Genomic DNA, 12,940 nt, shown 5'->3' with positions numbered 1-12,940 from the left:
TGTGTGGGCTAAAATACGCAACCATATTACGAAGTATCCATATAGGGATAATTAACTTGTTTTTGTCAGAAACCTGAAATATTTAGCACTTGTTCTAAATATGTATTTCACATGGAAATATGGGTATTATGAAACATGTGAAAGAGAAAAAATTATAACAAGGAAAAAAGTTAGAGGAAAGCTTTTTATAATTGTCCGCTCTGAATCATGAAGGTTTAAAGGGACAGAAAGTTCAAATTCAAATGTACATTTCACTTTTTAATTGAAGCATTTTTGCATTATACTTCTAGCAAAAAGGCTTTAAAGGTACATTAAACACTTTGAGATGGTAATATAAAATTATAAATCATATATATAAAAACAACTCTGCAATATACTTTCATTATTTATTTTGTTCCCCTTTTCCTGTAATTCCATTCTTAAATTGTGAGCTTTTCAGTTCCTGTTAGAAATGGAAGTGCAGAACACTGTTATATTCCACACAGTCATTGGCTGCACACTCTGGTGACCTATTTATAATTGTCCCAAATTGGCCACAGCAGAGAAGGTAACCTAAGTTACAACATGGCAGCTCCCATTGTTTTATAGACACTAAACTTTACACTTATTTTGTCAATATTTAAACAACTAGTGAAACTTCAAAAATACATTTACATGTTATTATCATACTAATCTTGCCTTTGAATGTATCATTCTATCTAGCATTTATTTAGTGTTTAATGTCCCTTTAAGTAAACGTTCTGCACATATGCTGCAAGTCCCCTGTGTACCAGCATTCAAACACCACGCATTCTCAGAGAGCTGGTTGTGATGTGTACAGTGTCATACAAGTCAGCAATGACTCTCTGAGAAGATGTGGCGTTTGAATGCTGGTGCACTGGGCACTCACAGCATATGTGCATATGCTGCTGGGAAATAGAAATTACTTTTACAAGAAGCATTTTGGAATTATATTGCAAAAATGTTTCTATTCAAAACTGAAATGTACCCATGCACATTTAAATTCTGACCTTTGTATCCCTTTTATTTTGACTTCCATGTCTTTTTCAGTAAACTTTAAATTCTGTATTGGTTTTGGTTTATAACTGTTACTACATGAAGGGAAATTGAATGGGGTCTACAAAGAGAGCTTTAGTTCCAATTAACAAGACAGGGCACAGAGTAAATGCTTTGGTTTATTAGTGGCCATGTTAAGCATACTGAAAAGCAAGAAAATATGTATTCATCACGGTGCAGCCTTACCTGGGAAATAACTAATGCAAAATCTATGAACTGTGGAAATGTCAACATCTTTGACATTTTGTTTAATTAAGCCAGCAGTGTGGAACATAAACTGTGTAATAACTGTTAGTAGGTTGTAATGGTTAATATTAACAGTACTGTCTCATTTGTTTTGTGCGGGTATGTGTCTGAGTTGTTAAGCAGGCAGTAAAATAAACATATTTCACTAAACAACACAATCTGTAAAATGATTCTGGCTCAAAGCTGCAGAATATATATGTATGTGTGTTTGTGTGTATATAAATGTGTATGTATGTATGCATGTATATATATAATTATATATATATGAGAAGAAAAAAAAGAAAATGGAAGTAGAATGCCTCAGAGTAGGGAAACCCCTTACACTAGGACAAGCTGCACTATCAGCCTGTGCTACTTAGAAATAACCTTTTAAACAGTAGAGTGGAGGCTGTTTTAGCTAAAAAGAAAAGGCACCAAATCACATCAAATGACTGAACAAAAAGATAATTAAGCACCTATACAATACTAGAACAAATGTTGATGCAATGGGGCATATTTATCAAGCTCCGTATGGAGCTTGATGCCCCGTGTTTCTGGCGAGCCTGCAGGCTCGCCAGAAACAGCAGTTATGAAGCAGCGGTCACAAAGATCGCTGCGCCATAACCTGTCCACCTGCTCTGAGCAGGCGGACAGACATCGCTGGAAATCAACTCTATCGAGTACGATCGGGTTGATTGACACCCCCTGCTGGCGGCCCATTGGCCGCGAGTCTGCAGGGAGCGGCGTTACACCAGCGTATTGCTCGCCGTATTCAGCGAGGTCTGATGGACCTGATCCGCACTGTCGGATTAGGTCCGACAGACCTTGATAAATTGGGGTACATAAGTCCAAAGGATGTGTCAAAGAATTAATCAGCAGGATTTCAAATAATATGAACACAAAGTCCCCCAAACTGGGTGTAGAAGGTATCCCACCTACCATAAATTACTTCAATCCTATGAGGTAAATGGCCGCATCTGTGAAGGAGAGACCCTGCATCAGACGGGGTTAACTTCTCCTAAAGTATTCTTTGTCTCAGTATAAGAGTGTTGGATCCCCGGATCTCCTCTCAATCAGGATACTGTAGCTATGTGGAAAAGCACATCAAAATAGACTAAATATAGTGTAATATCGTTTATTAAGAGTTAAAACATAAAACGTCAATAATGCACTCACATTTAGTGCCCTCAAACTAATGAGGTAGGAATTAGCCCAAAAGGAACCATTTTCCCATATAGAGATAGGTAAGGGGGGTCCTCTATTACTGTATACTTCGTAGTGTCATTTAAAGTCCAATGTCAGTACAAAAAGACTGAAGTTGGTCAGGCTCCCTTTTTTTAAATACAAATCCTTAAATTTTGGTTTAGCACAATTTACAAAACGAGTTTAAATACATCTTTTGCTGCCAATGAGACTAAATAGTTACACAAAACAGAGGGTATCAGCGCACATCCACTCCCAAATAAGCAACACATTTTTAATTGCTGCAAAAAAATTGCCTGCAAAAATCACCTATGCTTTTATATTAAAAATGGAATCTTACGCCTAGATTACGAGTTTTGCATTATGAGGGGTGCGTTGCTAACTTGCAGTTTATTCTCACCTCTCACTTACCTACAGCGCTGTTATTACAGGTTTTTATCAATCCGGCGTTAACAGGCAAGAAGTGAGCATAGAGCAAAATTGCGCTCCACACTGCACTCCAATACCAGCGCTGCTTAAGTCAGCGGTGAGCTGGTTGTACGTGCTCGTGCGTGATTTCCCCATAGACATCAATGGGGAGAACCAGCTGAGAAAAAGGCTAACACCTGCAAAAAAGGAGTGTAAAGCTCCGTAAGGCTGCCCCATTGATTCCTATGGGAAAATAAAAGTTATGTTTACACCTGACCTAACGCCCTAACATGAACCCCCGAGTCTAAACACCCCTAATCTTACACTTATTAACCCCTAATCTGCCGCTCCGGACATCACGACACCTACATTATATTTATTAACCCGTAATCTACCGCTCCGGACATCGCCACCAATATAATAAACATATTAACCCATAAACCGCCACACTCCCGCATCACAAACATTAGTTAAATATTATTAACCCCTAATCTGCCGCCCCTAACATCGCCGACACCTATCTACATTTATTAACCCCTAATCTGCCGCCCCTAACGTCGCCGCCACTATACTAAATGTATTAACCCCTAAAACTAAGTCTAACCCTAACACCCACTAACTTAAATATAATTTAAATAAATCTAAATAAAACTTACTATAAATAACAAAATAATTCATATTTAAAACTAAATACTTACCTGTAAAATAAACCGTAAGCTAGCTACAATATAACTAATAGTTACATTGTATCTAGCTTAGGGTTTATTTTTATTTTACAGGCAAGTTTGTATTTATTTTAACTAGGTAGAATAGTTACTAAATAGTTATTAACTATTTAATAACTACCTAGCTAAAATAAATACAAATTTACCTGTAAAATAAAACCTAACCTAAGTTACACTAACACCTAACACTACACTACAATTAAATAAATTACCTAAATGAAATACAATTAAATAAATCAAATACAATTAGCTAAATTACAAAAAAACACTAAATTACTGAAAATAAAAAACAAATTACAAGATCTTAAAACTAATTACACCTAATCTAATAGCCCTATCAAAATAAAAAAGCCCCCCCCAAAATAAAAAAACCCTAGCCTAAGCTAAACTATCAATAGCCCTTAAAAGGGCCTTTTGCAGGGCATTGCCCCAAAGAAATCAGCTCTTTTACCTGTAAAATAAAATACAAACACCCCCCTAACAGTAAAACCTACCACCCACACAACCAAACCCTCCAAATAAATCCCTAACTAAAAAAACTAAGCTCCCCATTGCCCTGAAAAGAGCATTTGGATGGGCATTGCCCTTAAAAGGGCATTTAGCTCTATTGCTGCCCAAAGCCCTAACCTAAAAATAAAACCTACCCAATACACCCTTAAACAATCCTAACACTAACCCCCGAAGATCCACTTACCGGGAGACGTCTTCATCCAAGCGGCAAGATGTCCTCAACAAAGCCAACTAAAAGTGGTCCTCCAGACGGGCAGAAGTGGTCCTCCAGGCGGGCAGAAGTCTTCATCCAGATGGCATCTTCTATCTTCATCCTTCCGATGTGGAGCAGCTCCATCTTCAAGACATCCGGCGCGGAGCATCCTCTTCAATCGACGTCTTCTTCTTGAATGAAGGTACCTTTAAGTGATGTCATCCAAGATGGCGTCCCTTAGATTCCGATTGGATGATAGAATTCTGTTCCAATCAGCCAATAGAATGTGAGCTCAATCCTATTGGTTGATTGGATCAGCCAATAGGATTGAAGTTCAATCCTATTGGCTGATTGCATCAGCCAATAGGATTTTTTCAACCTTAATTCCGATTGGCGCGCGCACAATAATTTAGAGTTGCACTATATTTGTGTTAGATCTTGTAGAAACAGTTAACACAGCAAACAAGCTTTATTGTATTTAAGCCACTGACTTAAATACTGACTGTTTTCTATCAAGCTTTAGAAATTTAATGTTTTAAACTATTGCATTTTTATGTAAAATTAGTCATGCAAATTTCTCAACAAATTCATATTTTTTTCTGCAGTGAAAATCAACAGCTTAGCACACCACTAATGTCACAAAATTGTACTGTATATTTTTGTCCCACCTAGCTCGCCATTAATATAAATAATTGTACTGTATACTTTTGTCCAGTCTAGCTCGTCATTAATAAAAGAAATGTACAGTAAACATTTTTCCAGTCTAGCTCGCCCTTTATATAAAAATGTTTTACGGTATACTTTTGTTCAGTCTAGCTCACCATTAATATAAGAAATGTACAGTAAACGTTGTTCTGTCTAGATCGCCATTAATATAAAAAATTGTACTGTATACTTTTGTTCAGTCTAGCTCGCCATTAATATTAGAAATGTACAGTTAACATTTTTCCAGTCTAGCTCGCCATTAATATAAAAAATGTACAGTAAACATTTTTCCAGCCTAGCTCGCCATTACTATAAAAAATTGTACTGTATACTTCTTTCCAGTCTAGCTCGCCATTACTATAAAAAAATGTACTGTATACTTCTTTTCAGTCTAGCTCGCCACTAATTTAAAAAATGTACAGTAAACATTTTTCCAGTCTAGCTTGCCATTAATATAAAAAATTGTATTGTATAATTTTGGCCAGTAGTCTTTATAGATACACAATTTTGTCTGTGTAGCTGGTATATACTGTTTTTTTGAGAATTATATTGTAATGTGTGTGTTGCTCCTCCACTTTGCAAAGTGAAATTTTCTTAAACCATAATTTGCAGTATTAAAATAATTTGAGGGGCCTTGCAATACTTATTCAACTCCTTAAAGGGACAGTAAACACATACGCCTAGATTTAGAGTTTTGTCGGTAAAGACCCGCGTAGCTAACGCTGCTTTTTTTTTCCAGCGCACCCTTAAGACAACGCTGGTATTTAGAGTTCTCTGAAGGGCTGCGTTAGGCTCAGAAAAGGGAGCGTTGAGACGAATTTACTGCCACTTCAACCCTCAATACCATCGTTGCTTACGGTAGCGGCTAGCTGGAAAAACGTTCTCGTGCACGATTCCCCCATAGGAAACAATGGGGCAGTTTGGGCTGGAAAAAAACCTAACATCTGCAAAAAAGCAGCGTTCAGCTCCTAACGCAGCTCTATTGTTTCCTATGGGGAAACAGTTTCTAAGTCTGCACCTAACACCCTAACATGAACCCCGAGTCTAAACACCCCTAACCTTACACTTATTAACCCCTAATCTGCCGCCCTTGCTATCGCTGATACCTGCATTATACTATTAACCCCTAATCTGCCGTTCCGGACACCGCCGCAACCTACATTATCCCTATGTACCCCTAATCTGCTGCCCCTAACATCGCCGACACATATATTATATTTATTAACCCCTAATCTGCCCCCCCACATCACCGCTACCTTACCTACACTTATTAACCCCTAATCTGCTGACCGGACCTCGCCGCTACTCTAATAAATGTATTAACCCCTAAACCGCCGCACTCCCGCCTCGCAAACCCTATAATAAATAGCATTAACCCCTAATCTGCCCTCCCTAACATTGCTGCCACCTAACTTCAAGTATTAACCCCTAATCTGCCGACCGGACCTCGCCGCTACTATAATAAATGTGTTAACCCCTAAAGCTAAATCTAACCCTAACCCTAACACCCCCCTAAATTAAATATAATTTTAATCTAACGAAATAAATTAAATATTATTAACTAAAGTCTTCCTATTTAAAGCTAAATACTTACCTGTAAAATAAACCCTAATATAGCTACAATATAACGAATAATTATATTGTATCTATTTTAGGATTTATATTTATTTTACAGGCAACTTTGTATTTATTTTAACTAGGTACAATAGCTATTAAATAGTTATTTACTATTTAATAGCTACCTAGTTAAAATAATTACCAAATTACATGTAAAATAAATCCTAACCTAAGTTACAATTAAACCTAACACTACACTATCAATAAATAAATTAAATAAATTAACTACAAGTACCTACAATTACCTACAATTAAATAAACTAAACTAAATTACAAAAAAAACAAACACTAAATTACAAAAAAATAAAAAAAGATTACAAGAATTTTAAGCTAATTACACCTACTCTAAGCCCCCTAATAAAATAACAAAGCCCGCAAAAATAAAAAAAAATTCCCTACCCTAATCTAAATTAAAAAAGTTAACAGCCCTTAAAAAGGCTTTTTGCTGGGCATGCCCCAAAGAAATCAGCTCTTTTGCCTGTAAAAAAAACACCATACACAATACCACCCCCCAACATTACAACCCACCACCCACATACCCCTACTCTAACCCAAACCCCCCTTAAATAAACCTAACACTACCCCCTGAAGATCTCCCTACCTTGAGTCATGTTCACCCAGCCGGGCACCCATGGACCAAAAGAGGACATCTGGAGCGGCAGAAGTCTTCATCCTATCCGGGCAGAAGAGGACATCCGGACTGGCAGACATCTTCATCCAAGCGGCATCTTCTATCTTCATCCATCCGGAGTGGAGCCATCTTCTTCCAGCCGACGCGGAGCCATCCTTCTTCCCCGACGCCTACTCGCCGAATGAAGGTTCCTTTAAATGACGTCATCCAAGATGGCGTCCCTCGAATTCCGATTGGCTGATAGGATTCTATCAACCAATCGGAATTAAGGTAGGAAAAATCTGATTGGCTGATTGAATCAGCCAATCAGATTCAAGTTCAATCGGATTGGCTGATCCAATCAGCAAATCAGATTGAGCTTGCATTCTATTGACTGTTTCGATCAGCTAATAGAATGCAAGCTCAATCTGATTGGCAGAGAAATGTAGTTCCAAAACATCTGAGATGCTTAGGTTAGGCATCACTGCTATAGAATAACATATCAGCCAATTCTAAACATTTTTAAAATAAACATCCTTTTTCTGCAATTATTTTTCAATAGACAAACTCCATCCACCTTTTGCTTTATTTGGAGAAACCATTCTAGCCATGGTCATACAGTTGGTATAAAGTACTCTGTTTTGCAGTTGTTATCATTTAAAGCCAATTTTTAAAGATATTTAGTATAGTTAGCCTTGAGAAATTAGCAGGGTGCTTTTCATGTTCTGTGATATAGAAATTGCTAAATTACATTAAACTAGGCAAAATAAATAATGAAAATATATTGCAATGTTGTTTCATTATGCATTACTAAACATGTTGGGCCAGCACTCACGAATCCTCCAAACACCTACCCAGGGTGCTTTCAATGATCATTACAGACATCAAAGAAACAGATGCACTCTCCAGGATTTTTTCATTACCTCTTTATTTGTAATGTTTTGGGGTTTTATCCCCTTCGTCAGACACTCAAAAAATAGTATCAAAAGTGTACTTACCCCCACCGTGTCTTAAAACATTTCTAAAGTGCAACAGAGATGACCCGCGACTCGAAGGGACACTCCCACTGGCTGACATCATCAGGTGGGGACCCGGCTTCCAAACTCCCCAGTGCCTAATGACATAAAAGTGAAATAACCATCACATATTACCAGACACATAGCGATAACAAAGAGACTAAGAACAGTGCTAACCCTTATCAATCATTTTAGGTAATGGACGGTACTCAACGTATAGTCGATCGCGCCATGATCCTCAAAGGTTACGCTGTCAACAGAGTTGTCATAGCAACTCACATAAACACCACAACATGCTGCTGTCATTATCCTAAAGAGAGTGGAATCTACAGCCACAATCAAGTATACAGCTCCTTGCACTTATGGCTACTAAGGTGTCACTGCTGACAAATAGACAAGACAAAACATATTCAATAGTGAAATGCTGCATATAACGCACGGCTCATTTGGGGTTAACAAGAGGGTCCTGGCTTCTTAATGGATATATATCCTACAATTAGAGCCAAACATATACTGATCTGGTCTCTTTGGGGCTATCCGAGGGGGGTCAGTTTATGTTGACAACCATTGAGGATCACGGCGCGATCGACTATACGTTAAGTACCGTCCATTACCTAAGATGATTGATGAGGGTTAGCACTGTTCTTAGTCTCTTTGTTATCGCTATGTGTCTGGTATTATGTGATGACATCAGCCGGTGGGAGTGATGCTTCGGGTCACGGCTTTTCTCTGTTGCATTTTAGAGATGTTATAAGTCACGGTGGGGGTAAGTATACTTTTGTTAATATATTTTGAGTGTCTTAAGAAGGGGGTAAAACCCTGAAACATTACAAATAAAGAGGTAATGAAAAAAATCCTGGAGAGTGCATCCATTTCTTTGATGTATATATATATATATATATATATATATATATATATATATGTGTGTATGTGCAGAAAGACAGCACTCACTGGAATTTTGATAAAACTTAGCTGTTCTTGTAGAGATTCAAAAGGTAAAAGGTCCCATGACGTTTCGGTGCCTGACTGGCACCTTTATCAAATGGATCAGTAGTTCATCAGGCAGATGGCATAGCCTGACATCCAGAAAGTTGGTTAAAAACATGAAGATGCTGCAGCCTTAAGTACCCTCCATATCATTGAAGTGCCTGTAAGAAACAGTGCCTTTTTGGAAGTCCGAGCGTGCGTCCCATAGGCCACGCCCCGTCTGGTCCATGTGGTGAGTTACCTTTGGTACAACCAGCACCGTCATCAACATAAACATTCACTCCCGCAATGATGCCTGACAAATGGTTAATTTGCATATGACGTATAGGAGGTACCAAGAGTGTCTTTGTTGAGAGCTGCAGCGTGATGTTAAAACAAAAATGATGTTAAAACTACTGTGTGCAATGGACATGATCCAAATGGATCCAATAAATAGTGTTGTGCATTACATAAAGTCTAATTATAGCATAGGCTAAGAGAGTATAAAGCCAAAGTAAGTGCCACACTGCTCAAATGACACTTAGGGATTTGATCATCTGGGCCTACTGAGTTAATGGCAAATGAAGATATAGGTAATCAGAGATCACTGCTCTTGTGTCCGTCTGAGGGTTGCAGACCAGTGATGTCTGTATTCATCCAATAAAGGGGCCATAATCCAGTTGTATGTTAAGGCCCTTAGGTTCCACCGTGTCGAAAGTATAGATCCATTTAGTCTTGTGTTGAAGTAGAACTCTACTGCGGTCACCACCCCTAATCAGAGGTGGTATATGATCAATGATCATTGTCCTTAGACTGGAGACACTGTGGTTCTGCTGAGCAAAGTGATGTGCCACTGGCTGATCTGAACATCCCTTCTTAATTGCTTCCCTGATAGCGTGTCTATGGTTGGCCATCCTTTCACGAAAGGTGGTGATGGTTTTTTCCACGTAGAATAAGGAGCACGTACAGATCAAGATGTAAACAACATAGGTGCTACTGCATGATAACCTTTGTTGTATCTTATAGCGTTTGTTAGAATGCGGGTGCTGGAATGTCGGGCCCATCTGCATCCCATTGCATGTGATGCAGTCCCCACACATGAAACATCCCTTCTTTGCAGATTTAAGCCATGTGTCCTTTTGATAGGATTCCTTAGGGTCAGTTTTGACCAGTATGTCCCGGATGTTCCTGGCTCGTCAATAAACCATACAAGGAGGTTTCAATTTCCAATTTTATAGACTCTTAAAAGTCTGTAGTACATCCCATCATTTACGGACTGCTCCAGTTATACGGCTGTGTTCAGGTGTGAAGGTAGTGATAAAATTCAAAGTAGGAATCAGGGCCTGTGTATGGTCCTTGGTGCGTTCCAGCAATGTAGCTTGAGAGCGATCTTCCAATCTGTTTCTTACTGTTTCGATGTCCTGGTGGATGTTTCTCAGTGTCTGAGGTTTGGAGTGCAGGCCCTTTACACGCTACATTATATATATATATATATATATATATATATATACACATATATATATATATATATATATGTACTGTATATATGTCTACATATGTGTACATATGTATTAATGTATTTATATGTGTATATATGTATTTACAGACATACACATACATTTAAACACATACATATATATGTATACATTTATGTATATATATGTATCTACTGTATGTATATGCATTGGAGCCCTTTGCAGTTAAATAGATGAAAACATGAAATCATATGTATGCTATATTAATTTTTAATAAAGGTTTTAACTATGTATTTACTGTAAATATTTCAGATTCCAATGTTCTGCATATTGGAATACATGAACGTGAACACAATATTCTAAGTTCAGCTTTTTGCATTCATAAGGTTAGCGAACAAGCAAAAACAGTTTACTTTCAACTCATAATGCGAGTGCAAAAAGCTTACTTCTAGCGCAATAATCACTTGAGCTGGAGTATTAATTAGCGCTCCACTTGTAATTTGGCCCGTTATATATAAATCTCATGGTGCTTAGTATTCCTTTAAATAACCTTGCCAGACCAGAGAACTTGAAAGCATCAGGCTATAAGATCCACATTTTACAGTTAAATTCACATTTCTTTTTTAAATGGAAAATGGTAATAGACATTTTTGCCAGTGCCCATGACCTGACTTATCACACCTTTGTGATGAAATTTACATAATAAATCTAATGTGTGTGTGTGTATATATCGGATACTATTTCTATTGCCATGTAAATTACTCATATTTGTGTGCATGCAGATGGAAAACTTTTTTGCAACTAAACAGAAAATTGTTTTGTTAAATTTGCATGTAACCTCTTTTCTTACATATATATATATATATATATTGCTGCTTTTGTGTAAAATTAACCAACTACTACAATTTAAGTTATTTTAATAGAACTACTAAATATATATATATATATATATATATATATATATATATATATATATATATCTGTCTGTCTGTGTGTGTGTATTCCACCTAATTTCCAGCACAACCATGTGACTTTGGGTAATTACATGTGCATCTTGGTTAAAATAAAAATTAAAATGTCAATAATTAATTGTAATTATTGGTATTACCTATTTTCTTTTCTATTTGCCTCTTTTTGAAAAGCATGTCTGAGTTGTTCTTTTTGCTGTCTGTTTATGTGGAGAATAATTACAGGAAAGCAGCGTAATTTTATTGTAAGTTTCATCATGCAGGTGATCCCTGGTAACAACACTGTCTACAAGGGAGATTTGGATAAGTGTAGGGGAATGTTAGATGAGCCCTGTCTCCTCTTATATGACAAATGGTGGTCACTTGTCCTTCATGTAGAATTAGAGATCTTATTTTAAAGAAGGGATGTGAAGAGTTTTAAGAAGATGCCTTGTGCTTCATTTGGCACCAGGTATGTTTTTAATAGGCCGGAAAAGTCTGTAGTAGATCCCCCATAGGGACATAAGCATAAGACACCCTTTAGAAAGAGAGAAATCACACTTTATTATGAATAGTATAATGCTCCTCTCATTGGTAGGGGATTTTATTTATGATGGAATTAATAGCGTTGTCACAAGGGGCACTATCCCCTCTGGCATAAAGGCTGGCCCCCATGTGCCCCCCCCAAGGGTGACATCCCAACACCACTCTGCCAAGGCACTTTGGCAGCTCCAGCCATACTTGTTTGTGGCACACCAAGTCCTCCTGTGGCACACCAAGCCCTCCTGTGGCACACACTAAGCTTCACCCACTACACACACCCTATTCATGCATGCCTAGCTTCACCATTGACATGCCCTGTCTTGCCCTCCCACAGAGGCCAAACCAACAAATAACCATTGGGCCTCCTGGAAGTCCCCCAGCAAGAAGACATTTCTGGGGAGGCCACTGGTAAAAAGGGCTAAAAACAGCTAAACAGTTTAGCAAAGAAAAAAATATGTCAGCAATTAAAGGCTACAATGGGTGACAATAAAATAATAAGATTACTTTAAAGCTTACCTTTTGTATGCACCATTTTTGTCACCAACCGAATAATAGGTGTGCTACATTTAGTGATAAATATATGTCATCATCAAGCTGAAAATCTATCAAGGGTTAAAGGTATAAACAATGAAACCACTCTCTTTTTTTAAGGTAGCCATCAAAAAGCTTTTATCAAACATTTATGGTACAAGAGTGAGTTACTGAATCGTATATTAGGAATATTGGCCTTTGTTATAGAGA

General features: G+C 37.7%; 1 protein-coding gene across 1 annotated transcript in view; it reads left to right on the top strand.

Moving 5' to 3' along the window:
* DOCK2 (dedicator of cytokinesis 2) overlaps positions 1-12,940 on the top strand; it is a 1,640,323-nt gene that overhangs the window by 570,813 nt on the left and 1,056,570 nt on the right.

The sequence above is a fragment of the Bombina bombina genome, chromosome 6, assembly GCF_027579735.1.
Source record: "Bombina bombina isolate aBomBom1 chromosome 6, aBomBom1.pri, whole genome shotgun sequence".
In the NCBI taxonomy this organism is placed as follows: domain Eukaryota; kingdom Metazoa; phylum Chordata; class Amphibia; order Anura; family Bombinatoridae; genus Bombina; species Bombina bombina.
The sequence above is the reverse complement of the archived record's forward strand: the minus strand, read 5'-3'. Positions and strand labels throughout refer to the sequence as shown.